This window comes from Hippocampus comes, unplaced genomic scaffold, assembly GCF_001891065.2.
Source record: "Hippocampus comes isolate QL1 unplaced genomic scaffold, H_comes_QL1_v1.1 scaffold275, whole genome shotgun sequence".
NCBI classification, from domain to species: Eukaryota; Metazoa; Chordata; class Actinopteri; order Syngnathiformes; family Syngnathidae; genus Hippocampus; species Hippocampus comes.
The window spans coordinates 236338-249033 of NW_017804971.1; the positions used below are offsets into that span (position 1 = coordinate 236338).

The window sequence follows — 12696 nt, forward strand, 5'->3', positions numbered from 1 at the left end:
GGGGGGGTCACAAAAAGGTAAGAACGGATCAGTGGACCATCCTCAGGAAAGCTTTTTGATTGATTCTCAAAGGTGAGAACTCTCGCCATCCAAGTTAATTTAAAGTACAGCAGGCTACCATGCAGACTGTAGCTTTTCTGACAATAAAACAGGAAATAAAAAGCATGAATTAAAAAACAAAACGAAACGTTTTATGGCCATTAAATCAGGGGTCTCATACTGAACTTATGGCACGTATCCATTATTTCATTAATTAAAAAAGGGGTTACATTATTTTTTTAAAATCAAGTGCAACTCATCCGATGTTCTCAATCTTTATTAATAACGGTTCAGAACATGAAGGGTTTTTCAAAAGGTGAAGAAGGTTGTCAAATCGGTCCTCTTCTTTATCCTCTTGGTACTTTGCACACTCCTCAGCATGTCAAGTTGAGTCTTCACCGCAACTTTCTCTGTGTCTGACTGACTAACAAACATAAATAACATTTCTCCAGGTTTATCAATAATGTTGGTGCAAGTAGAGGTTTGCACTCTACTAGGGAAAAAAAAAGTACACTGTACGGTCATTGAAGCGTTGATAAAACTACAAATGTAATGGCATTTGGATCGTGAATTATATGAAAAACATTTTGAATTTGATGAGATGAAACGTTAAGCACATGAATAGCGTCTCCCATGTCAGTTCACAGCTTATTTTGCTTCGTTTTTAAGTCCCTGTTTTTTTCCATTTCCAAAAAAATGGTATTTGAACATGGGTGTATCGACTTTTTCCATTCATTATATACATCGCTGGCTCTCTCACAGACAGACGCACACACATTCAGGCGCAGACGCTTACAAACAGCATCAGTATCAAATTGCGCACATCCTCATTAACTCCTCGACTGTGATAAAACACAATTCTCTCTCATCCCAGCCAGGATTCTACGAAGAGAAGATATTATTTCAAGCCGCTGAATCTGTAATTATAACTTTATTTGAAGAAAACAAGGGAGCACTTAAAAAGCAAATGAGAGTGATAATAACTTGCAATCGGGATCGGCCCTAACAGAGTAGATTATAGAGGCGAACCCCTGCCGGGAGCCCAAGACGGAGGAAAGACTTGTAAATAATGTGACAGAATGAGTAAATTATGAAGCTAAATACTCAAAGCAGTAATTATGCCTCGTCTTTGAATAGACAGAGATGAGTGGCTTTGCGGATGATCGGATAAAAAAGGCAAGTTAACAGCCTTCCTTCTTCTCTCTCATTTGCTCACACAACACAGACACTTCACGCTTGGGCTTCCGGCTGTGCCTGTCTTGATGTGTCCATTGTGCGGCACTTCACTAAACTTGTAAAGAGCCTTTCCAATCACTACCTCCAGTGTTTTATTTGAACTAATGATTTCACCTTTGAAGTCCAATTTTAATGCAAGCCTTGATGAGAGAACCACAGTTCCTTCGAAACTCCAGGGGGCCTCTTAAGGGGACTCTGAAGAGAAATTGCATTGTGGGAAATGTAGGAGCCGGTGTGTTCAACCAAGATTAAATCCCCCACTGCCCATCCCCCCACCTTGGACTGTCCTTTGTACATCCACGCCCGACACTCGCACTGTTGATTTGAACTTTCCATCCATCCATCCATCCATCCATCCATTTTCTGATCTGCTTTATCCTCACAAGGGTCGCGGGGCATGCTGGAGCCTATCCCAGCTGTCTTCGGGTAGTAGGTGCGGACACCCTGAACCGTTTGCCAGGCAATCGCAGGGCACACAGAGACAAACAACCATCCACGCTCACACTCACACTCACACATGGGGACAATTTGGAGTGTTCAATCAGCCTGCCATGCATGTTTTTGGAATGTGGGAGGAAACCGGAGTGCCCAGAGAAAACCCACGCAGGCACGGGGAGCACATGCAAACAGGGGACATGAAGGTCCGAGCTGGAATCAATACCTCTGCACTGTGAGGCCGACGCGCTAACCACTCGACCGCCAGGCCGTCCGATTTGAACTTTTATGGATTAAAAAAACAACAACAATATTTGTTTTGACTTTATACAAGAACAACATGGATTTCATGAATTAATGAAAGAAACAGTGATCGCGTTCTAGTCTAGATTCTCAGCTTTGACTTGATTTGACATAATTGAATCATATTTATCCACGACTTGGCAAAGGAAAATATAGACAGTAATACAGTATTAATACAAATTACAAGCCGTCTTGTGAAAAGCAGCAAAGTCGTCAAAGGCATAAATTGATTGCACGAGTTACCCTGTAAAACCATGGCGTGGCTTGGGTCATGCTCGCCGCACTTTGAAGTCGGACCTTTTCACCTCATTTTAACAGACTCACAATGTCATGCACCCTGGTCGCTCACCCGCTTCCTCTTTGTGATCCTCTTTCCATTTCTGCCCATATACTGACTGTTTCTGCATTGTTTTCAATGCTCTTTAGATTTGTCCGCAGTTGCGGGGAATGAAATTGACTTGTAAAGGGGAGACAAGTATTCACTGAGGATTTTGCAATTCAAGGTTGATTTCATATCCGTTGCTATCATGAGTGTCTTGTCTGATTGCATGTTAAAAGAATGTGCTGCTTGTGTGTGTGTGTGTGTGTGTGTGTGTGTGTGTGTGTGTGTGTGTGTTTGTGCTTTGTTCACCACCATGTCCATCCCTCCCTCCCCCTTGCCGGTGCAGACAAGTGCAGAGAGTGATGCTTGACTAGATGTAGAGGACACAAGGTTCTGTGATGTGTTGAACAGTTCTGGTCAATGGGCCAGATAATGAGTTGCCATAAACAGCGGCAGTCCTCCACTGTCCACCTCAGCTCATTAGCGCAGCTAGCATATGTAATCAGAGTGGCGCTGGGCCGTGTCCTAATGTACTCCACTCAAAGACGGGGCCGGGCCCGTAGGGGGGAGGGGGGGGGGCACAAAAAGGGAAGAAAGGAACAGGCGCCCGACCATCCTCAGGAAAGCTTTTTGATTGATTCTCAAAGGTGAGAACTCTCGCCATCCAAGTTAATTTAAAGTACAGCAGGCTACCATGCAGACTGTAGCTTTTCTGACAATCTTGTGTCTCTGCCATTCAGTTGGGTGTACATATGTCAAACAATCTCACTTTCTGTACGTGGTTATATTTGACATATGCTTAACAGGGGCCAAGGGGATTGCTCGCAATGTTGTGTGCAAATGTGTGTGCCAGTGTGTGTGTGTGTGTGAGTGTGTATGTGTGTGTGTCGCCATGCAGCCCTCTGCGCTCTTGAACCAATCCAATGAAGTTGTCTGGCTGTCTGCGAATGACAGCTTCATTATTTTGTATGAAAGTGGGACAAATGGAGGCTTGTCTATCTGGATCACGGCAGATGTAAGCATGCAGTGCTGAACAAAATAAAAGCACACACACACACACACACACACACACACACACACACACACACACACTCACTCACTCACAGCAAGATTGGCTTGTATCTATTGTGTCATTTGTTCTTTTAGTTGGTGGAACTTAGCGGAACCTCGAAATCGGAACATCCTCATGGTCATACAATTTGGAAGGCAACCCAAAATGTATCAGGCATCAGTGAACTTTTAAAATATTAAGTCCAAAATAGTTTTGGATTCTTCTTTGGCTATTTGTGTGTTTTGTGATAGCAGTGATAGCAATGTGTCACAATGAGGCAGAACCTGAAATGGAATTTATTACAACTAAGCATTAACGTAGTAGTGGAAGTCTCTGTCCTGCCTGTTCAGAACAATATGACTTCAATGATTCAACAAGGATAATGAAAGAACAGAAAGTACAAAGCAAAGTTTGGTCTCAGGGGACCTTTATAAAACAATAATCAAGGATCAGTTTTTGTTTCTCCTAAAATGTTTGCTTGCTTAAATTCAATTGATGACATCACACACAAGCAGTGTAATTTGGTTCTGAACTTTTTCCAACATGGCACGATACATCCCTCTTTATATCGTTTTTTTTTTTTTTTTAATATGTGGGGTAATGTGTATGTGCTCTAGTATGATACTAAGGCATTTGTAATGTTATTAAATATCACTTGTATTTGTATTTCACTGCCTCACCCAATCAGAATCGATGACAATCCATAAGGAATTGTATCGAGAAGCAGTATTGCAAATGAAATCAAAATTGCTACTGGACCTATTCACCCAATCCGGATCCATTTGATTTTATCCCTGTTTCATAAGTTCGAGGAGGTCACAAAGTGGACATAGATGACAACAAGAAGGCCGCGATTTCGGAAAGCCCTTAGAAGAATTACTTCAAAAGGACAACTTGCAGTCTGCAGTTTGAAAAATATCCTGATAATAACCCGTTAACCTTTCTGACGCTCCTCATTTTATTTCCATTTCCATTGAGTATTAATTCACAGTAGTTTACACATTTTTACATGTGGCAGTTTCCAGTGTTAAAACGCTACGTACCTGTACAGTTAGTAAGGGTCCTTAAGATGGTGACAGATTGACTAATTGACTCTCTTTATGTTTGTATGTGTGTGCATCCGTGTGCGTGTTGGCAGCTGGGATTGGTAAATGATGACTGTGTCTAAATGTTGATCGCAGGGAGATCCTCTGTTGTTCTGAAATGAGGTGATAGGTTGTGGGTGTATGCTGGGGAGACGCTGGCAGATGTCAAACAGTTGATGCTTCACACGGGCCTGCTGACAACTCTCTTAGTAACTGCACACCGAAGGGGGGAGACAGGTGAGTGTGTGTGTGTGTGTGTGTGTGTGTGTGTGTGCGTGTGTGTGTGTGTGAAACAGAGATGGGAAACAGGCTTGACCTGCACGCCCCACCCCCTCTTCCCATCTGCATCCTGACATCTGACAGGGGCATCCCACCAGGCCACTGGGTGTGTGTGTGTGTGTGTGTGTGTGTGTGTGTGTGTGTGTGTGTGTGTGTGTGTGTGGCACATCAAATCCTGTAGAAAAGTAATAGCATGTAAATGACCTCACGTATGTCATCCATGAGAATATGGCAATGGACACACACACACACACACACACACACACACACACACACACACACACACAATCCCCAACCTTCTCAGTCTCTGTAACACACACACACTTGATACCCTCAGGGCTGGGGGTCTCGGCCTCTGTCTGATATCTTTGGGTCAGTTTCTCACACTCCTGACAGGGTCACACACCTCTCCTCTCGTTATTAACCTGTGATAAAAACGCCACGTGGCCCAACATTGAAGGAATGTTTTGATATGTGAGTGATCTGGCGAGAGGGAGAAAAAGAAATTGTGGCTCGGAAGGAGATTGAGAGATTGGCATATTGAGAAATGGAGGTGCATGTGTACCAAGATATAGATAGAAATCCAGCTGTGCTGTTATTTGCGTGTGTGTGTGTGTGTGTGTATGTGTGTGTGTGTGTGTGTGTGTGTGTGTCCCCTCAGGGCTTTACCTATCACATTAGCAGTATGACAGTTTGCCCAGCCTCCTCTCTCATTTCCTGTCAATCAAGCGAAATACGTCACAGGCAGCCAACAATTTTGCTTTGCTTTAAAAGGAGAAAACCATCCAATTACAGACTTAACATGCTGCTCATGTGCTTTGGGACATTTATATGTGGACTTTCAGCGCCGCTTAAAAGAGCCTCGCAGCTTCCCATCTGTAGCTGTTTCCTTGTTCGAATCTATAGCGTCGAGACAATTTCCACATTTTATTCATGGTGGTATTATGCAAAATTGCCACAAGGGAGGGGAGGATCAAACACTCTTATTTTGAAAACTATTGAATGCTTCACTGCAAAAAAGGAATAATGGCATGTGGCATAAAACCACAAGGAAATATAAATAATTCACTCTTCTGTTCAAACAATTAAACCCATTTATAGTCCATCCAACCATCCATTTTCTGTGCCGCTTTATCCTCACAAGGGTCGCGGAGGGTGCCGGAGCCTATCCCAGCCGTCTTCGGGCAGTAGGCGGGGGACACCCTGAACTGGTTGCCAACCAATCGCAGGGCACACAGAGACGAACCGTCCGCGCTCACACTCACACTGAGGGACAATTTAGAGTGTTCAATCAGCTTGCCATGCATGCTGTTGGAATGTGGGAGGAAACCGGAGTACCCGGAGAAAACCCATGCAGACACAGGGAGAACATGCAAATTCCACACAGGAAGGCTGGAGCTGGAATCAAACCCATACCTACTGTCCCCCGCCTACTGTCCAAAGACAGCTGGGATAGGCTCCAGCATCCCACATGACCCTTGTGAGGTTTAGGGGGTTCCGGGTTAGAGGCTTTAGGGTTAGAGTCTCAGGGTGCAAGCGTTAGAGTGTTTGGGTTAGGGTACGGTTAGGAGATGGGGTTCCGGTTGGGAACCTTCTATCAACAGCTCTCTCCGCTCATTCAATGTGCTCTCCTCCCGCTATTGGAATTAGCCACAAAGAGGTGAAGACCAACACACGGGCACTGAAACCAGCCACATACTGTCTGTATATGCAAGATACTGTATTTGGGGGGGTATGCTAAGGTGCAGTCAGATGATAGGAAAAGGGAGTTTTTCTGCTAACTAACCTAACACAATGTGACACAAACCAGTCCCATTGACACTCCTGTTAAACGGGAGTTGCCGCATCTGTTACCATTTGTAACACAAGTGTGGGACAAATAAAGTGGGAGTTGCCGCATCTGTTACCATTTAAAATAACTTTGATTAAGCACAAATATCTGTTGATAGCCTCCTAATTTGGAAAGTCAGGCATGGGAAGTACTTAAATTTCGTACAAAATGTATTACTTAAAATTGCAAATTGAAGAGTGAGCCCCCATTTTTGCAGAATTAAAATCTCTCTCTGGTGGTAGTTTTTTCTATTGAATTAAACAGCTTTGGTGGTTTGGGAACTGTTTCAAAAGTAAAATAGCCGTATGTGCCTTGCCTCACTAAAGTTTAAAAGGTGACTTTGTGAGGTACTCATGTCTTTTGTCCGTGACCTTGACAAAGTTTCAGCACTGGCACCCAGTCAGCATTCTCTGTACACCTTTCATCTTCTCTTTCTACTGACTCTTGCCTCTCTCCGCCAATTGTTTCCCTCTTGTTTTGCCCTCCATCTCTCTGTCAGCGGCTACTGTCCATCAATACAACACTGTCAGTCAGCGTAGTGACAATTGGCAGCTGTCGATACAGCGTCCAGGGACGACCGTCTATATTCAAGGCTTCAACTCATGAAATGCTATCAGCTGCCAATACACACACACACACACACACACACACACACATACACACACACACACACACACACACACACACACACACAGCACCTGACATGCACTGTACTGCACTCACACATACATTATTCTCTTTGCATCCACATCACACTTGCTCATCGCTGATGCATGGAAATTTGGTTTGGTAGCAACAAAGGTCTGATCAGATGTGGAAACAAAGAATCACCTTCTGATTACCCCTTCCACACGGGCATAATTCACCACACACAAACACTAACTCCTGTTCAATTCAGACTAACACCTGGCTCCCCCTGCTGGAGACCTGTAAGACCTTTGGTAATGACACTGAAGCACATTAGCATTCATTAATTGATCCAATCATCCATGTAGTCATTTAATCACTCCTCCCACTTTCTAGCAACCTTTTCGCTTTATCTTTTTTTTTTTTTCTTCACTTCCTGCTCCCGTCTCCACATTTACTGGCATGACTTGTATCCTTGAAGACTTCCTTCATCTCCTGCCTCTTCCTCGTCCCCTCATCTACTCTACATGTCCTCTTTTTAAAGGCATTTCACGCCACAGAGACCACTGCTATTTTACAGCTTTGCATGTAATAGTTATAAAGTTGTACTTAACCTTTATGTCATGTTATGGATCGACTAATGGACATTCACTCTCGCTGGATACTTCTTTAGGTATACCGGCAACGTAAGACAAAATACAAACAAGCATCCTGCTCATGGAGCTATATACGGTGAGTCAAACAACAAACAAACAGCGCACAAAAGCTCTAAGTATTATTCACTGCAGTTTTAAATCATCATTAAATAATAATTATAAATACTGAGATTGTAGGTGGAGGGAGCGTTGTTGTCATATTGTCAGACCTGACTTTGGGTATTTCAACTTGGAATTTCTATATTGTTTAACAGTTAATTTCATCTGGGGGTGGAAATAAGTGCCTGAACCCTCTTTTTTGTAAAATTGTTTGTCATCTGCCAAAATGCTGCTTTTTGTGAAGTGTCGAAGCAACAATCTGCTGGGCGACATCTGGTATATCAAAATCTTGTTTATGGGTCAACATATCTCAAGGCTAAAACTGTGGTTGTGATGGCCATCGGGAATTTGGGAGTTTACCCGGACGGCCGGTCAAACAGTGTGATGGCCTCCTCCCACACCCCATCACTGATTAACTTTCGTAGTGTGAAACCACCTCCCTGGCCATCAAAGAATATTCCCGGGATGAATTTTGTTCCAAATTACAGTTTCCAGAAGTATTGTATTATTGTCGATGTTTTTGTTATGTGTTCTGTTCTATTGTTGTTAAATGTTCTGTGAAGTGCTTTGTTACAGCTGCAGCTGTTGTGAAAGCGCTATATAAATGAAGATATATTGTATTGCATTGCATAAACTGCTTTAAGCCCCAGTAAAGACCCCCTCATTCCAAACAGCAGGACAAGATAAAGCAACATTAAAAGAAGGCAGTAACAGCTAATAATTAAAAAGGAATACGATCGTTTCCTTTGTAAAATGATCTCAGCAGTACTTGATGATCGTGGCGGACGTGACAGAGAAAATATGGAGCAGCAGATTAAAAGGATCTTTGCTGGCAGGCGCAAGGAAAAGGCAAAAAATTTTAGATTAGATTAGATTAGATATCCTTTATTTGTCCCACACTGGGGAAATTTACAGCCTTCAGCAGCAAGATTGTGGGTAGAAAGAAGAGAAAAGAAAACACAGTTCAATTAAGTGCAATATAAATACAAACATGGATAAGGTCAATAATTAAGTGCAATATAATACAATAGTCACAGTACTATTCACATGTGTCAATCAAAATGTGTATCTGCTCGCGCGCTCCTGCGCACATGGCATCCATCCGTCTGAGAAATGTGATTACAAATGAGATTGTGAGCGAGTGAGGCGAGTGCCACAGCTGGCATGGCATCTGGCTTGGCATATCACTGCTCGGCCTCGACCACCGCCTGCACCACGCTCTAATGTGGCTGTCGACAAGCCCATTAAGAAGCCATTACTAAATGCTCTGTCTCTGCTAAGCCTTCCAGGCCTTACAGCGTAGGCCCGCGGGAGTGCCAGCGGCATAGAGAGGGTGGGAGGACTCAAAAGGGAGGAAATATGCATGGGTATTTTTCTACGTGTATTGTACTTTTGTCAACACACAAATTGCATTTGAGGTGAATGGAAAATGAAAATTATTGGATGTCAGTACTTATGTGAGATGCACCATTTTAACCATTGTTGTACATAGATGAAAACTGAAAGTCCATTGATTCATAACACTCATATTTGGTCATAATGTAACTTTGAAGCAATGTTCTGACGAGATGGGCATTCCACCCCTGGGACGGAGCAGCCGTTCTTAATCAGGTATGTGGTCTTGGGAGGCAAAATAACAAAACCAGTATAGCCAAACACTGTGTTTTCTTAACAGGCTATTTTATCTCAACAGTATTTTTATAGCAAAACTTCCACATATTATACAGTCCGAGAAAATAACAAAGTGCCTATGGACACCCACTTCACTCATGATCAATCCAGCCGGTTAAGAAAGCTGGCTGTGTTGTATGTCTCTCACCATGCTGATGGCTAGGATTTCTAAAAGTAAAGTTTTTCTTATTCTTATTTTATCATAGTAAATATTTTTGTGTTGTGAAATACTCATGTTTAGTTGCTTATTACGGAGACATTTAAAACAAAGAAACAGTGATGTCATTTTTGTTTAATTAATGGCCATCTTTATCGGCAGTGCTACGCGAATGTACGGAGCAAAGTAAGTGCTGTCTCGTCTGTTGGGTATTAATTCCCCCCCCCCCCCCCCCCCACACACACACACACACGATGCCTCTCTCCTACTACAGTGTCATGCACGGATGTTTTTTATTTTTGTGGGGGGAGGGGGGACTGGCACGGAAGCACTTCAAAAGGACAAGGACGGACGGGGACAGACGACTATTATTATATGAATAAGGATGGAGGGACGATGACGGAAGGGTACCCAGGTTGCAGACGGAGGACGGACTGGCAAAATAGGGTAAAGTGCGCATCTCTGGCTCTGACATTAGATTTTACGACAGTATGCAGTTCCTTCTCCCTTTCTCATCCAACTCAGCGAGCACTGGGTGAGTTCGGATGTGAACCCCATGTTGCAACACGATATGAAGACACCGGGAAGGTAAACAAAACAGATGTAAATAAAATTGGATGATTTTGAGTTTTGTTTCTTGCTTGTGGTTAAGTGTTCAGTGCTGAATCTGCTGCATGGCATCTGGATGGTCCTGCAGCTCTGTGAACGTGATAAGTGAGGCTGGATGGTGATCCAGAACGAGAGCTCTCCTTTATGTTGTCATCATGCAACACTCGTTGTTGAAGCCATTGAAGGGTGGTGATCACTGATCCTGCAGTGCCATCTGTGAAGAAAGTTGAACTTATTTATTATCAGTGCACATCATCTCAGACATCGCTCAGTGTCCAAAACAACAGCAACCACCAAAGGGTTATCTGGAGAACTCATGTTCTGTATCGCCCTGTTCATTTGTCATAGTCATTGTTTCTCGGACAGATTGTGTCCGTTTTATTTCAATGCAACCATTGGCACAATGACAATAATGCTATTTTGATTCTGAGATGTAAACACCAGTCAGGCTTAATGAAGACGAGGGGCAAAACTAAAAATGTGAAAAGGAAAAACAACTAAATAACTGCCTCAACAATTAGTGGTGGCACACATTGCTAAGCAGACCAAGAGTAATGAGAAATCACTGCTTTGAGTCTTCGAAAGCTTCTGTTGTTGAGGAGTCTCGTTCTTTTCTCTCATTCTTCTCTTAAATACCCTTCTTACGGCTGAGCTCTGAAGTCTTGCAAAATACCCTGGGGTTTGAGCTATGTCTCTTGTGACATCATTCACAAAATTGTTGCCCATCTTTTGGACTGTGTTGCAGAAAACGCCGCAAAAAGCCAAAGGAAAATGCAAACCTGCATTGCCAGAGTAAATATTTACTAGTCAAGTCAAAGTTCACATTCCGAATTGTACTCTTTGATGGTCATTCCATTTTAGAGGGGCTGCTGTCTACAGGTACTTTTATAGGATGCCTACTGGCGTGTGTATTTGTGTGTGTCTCAGATTATGGGTGAAATACTCGGTGCCCTGAAGCACATAAATAAGAAACCAGGAAACCAGGTGATGGTATAACATGGTGTTCTCCATAAAACGACTACAATAGTTACAAATGTGTGTGTGTGTGTGTGTGTGTGTGTGTGTGTGTGTGTGTGTGTGTGTGTGTGTGTGTGTGTGTGTAAGTGAGAGAGACCAGAGTGGCTACTGGAACTAAGCGAGGGTCTTCATCATGGCTGTAATGGGCAGCATTACCGGCACCAGATGAATGATGAATGCCTGAAACTGTTAAAAATTAAATAAATGAACTGACCTCCTTTTCTACTGTGTTGCACAAAAAAAAAAAAAAAAAAAAAAAAAACTGAAGCGTACTCACCAAATGAGTGCACACAAAAAGATAACCAGACATAAAACTACCAAATGGTGCGAGCGTGAGGATTACCATTTGCTCTCCAAACCGATTTTTTACAAATAAAGTGACTTGTGATGCCAGGAAAAAAATATCAAACATCTTGCTTGGCACGTGAAGAGGTGCAGACTTCGAAATGAACGAATGTAGATTAGATCACAGTAAGCACAGATGGTTTAAAAAAAAAAAAAAAAAAGATTTTTGCAGAGTGAGTGTTAGTTGTAAATGACTGCAAAGTTTTGATGAAGGACAAACTAATGTCAGAGACTGAGGCTGTTGGAATTTACTGCTCCGCGGCTAGCACATGCGATCTCCGCCTGTCACTCACACTCCACGGCCATGACAATCATCATAGCGCCAATGCCCGAGGGCGGAGACAAGCCTGTCCTTGTAACAAACAGTGGTCCTCCGTGATCTGACGTCCACAACTTCCATGAAGGGAACCAGCACAAACAAATAGACAAACTTAACAAAAGAACCACTATTACATGAATCATTTTGGGAACCTACCCAAAACTGACAACATATCCTCAATCTTTATATTAAGTCGCTTGCAGCCTTTTCTCCTCTGGTCATGATTTTAAAGTGTACAACAGCTGGTGTAGAAGCATGTAGTTGTAGATATATACGCCCATGCGTACATACATGTCTTTATTATTTACATTTAATGGATGCAAGTGTGTGAGTGGTGGGCTCACATATCATTATACTGTTATGTGTGGCAGAGGAGTGAGAGTGGCATCGGGGCACTTGACATTTTTGTGTGTGCGTGTGTGCGTGTGTGTGCGCGCCGAGTGTGCCACAGGGCACAGAGCAGGGACTTGTCAAGCTGCAAAAGAGATGGCAAAGTAGACGGTGATGCCAGCCCTCTATGACAGCTCTTTCAACACACACACGACCAAAAAAAAAAAAAAATGCATGCTCAAACCCCACCCTCAAACCTACCCTCGTGCACATTCTATAGCTGTG

At 43.0% G+C, this 12696-nt stretch overlaps 1 protein-coding gene across 2 annotated transcripts in view; it reads right to left on the reverse strand.

Moving 5' to 3' along the window:
• Positions 1 to 10404: 10404 nt before the first annotated feature.
• Positions 10405 to 12696, reverse strand: part of spata17 (spermatogenesis associated 17) — a 56072-nt gene continuing 53780 nt past the window's right edge. For both annotated transcript variants that reach the window (XM_019890808.1, XM_019890798.1), the window contains exon 10: positions 10405 to 10614. The gene's annotated coding sequence lies outside the window, so the exon portion shown is untranslated. The remainder of the gene's footprint in view (positions 10615 to 12696) is intronic.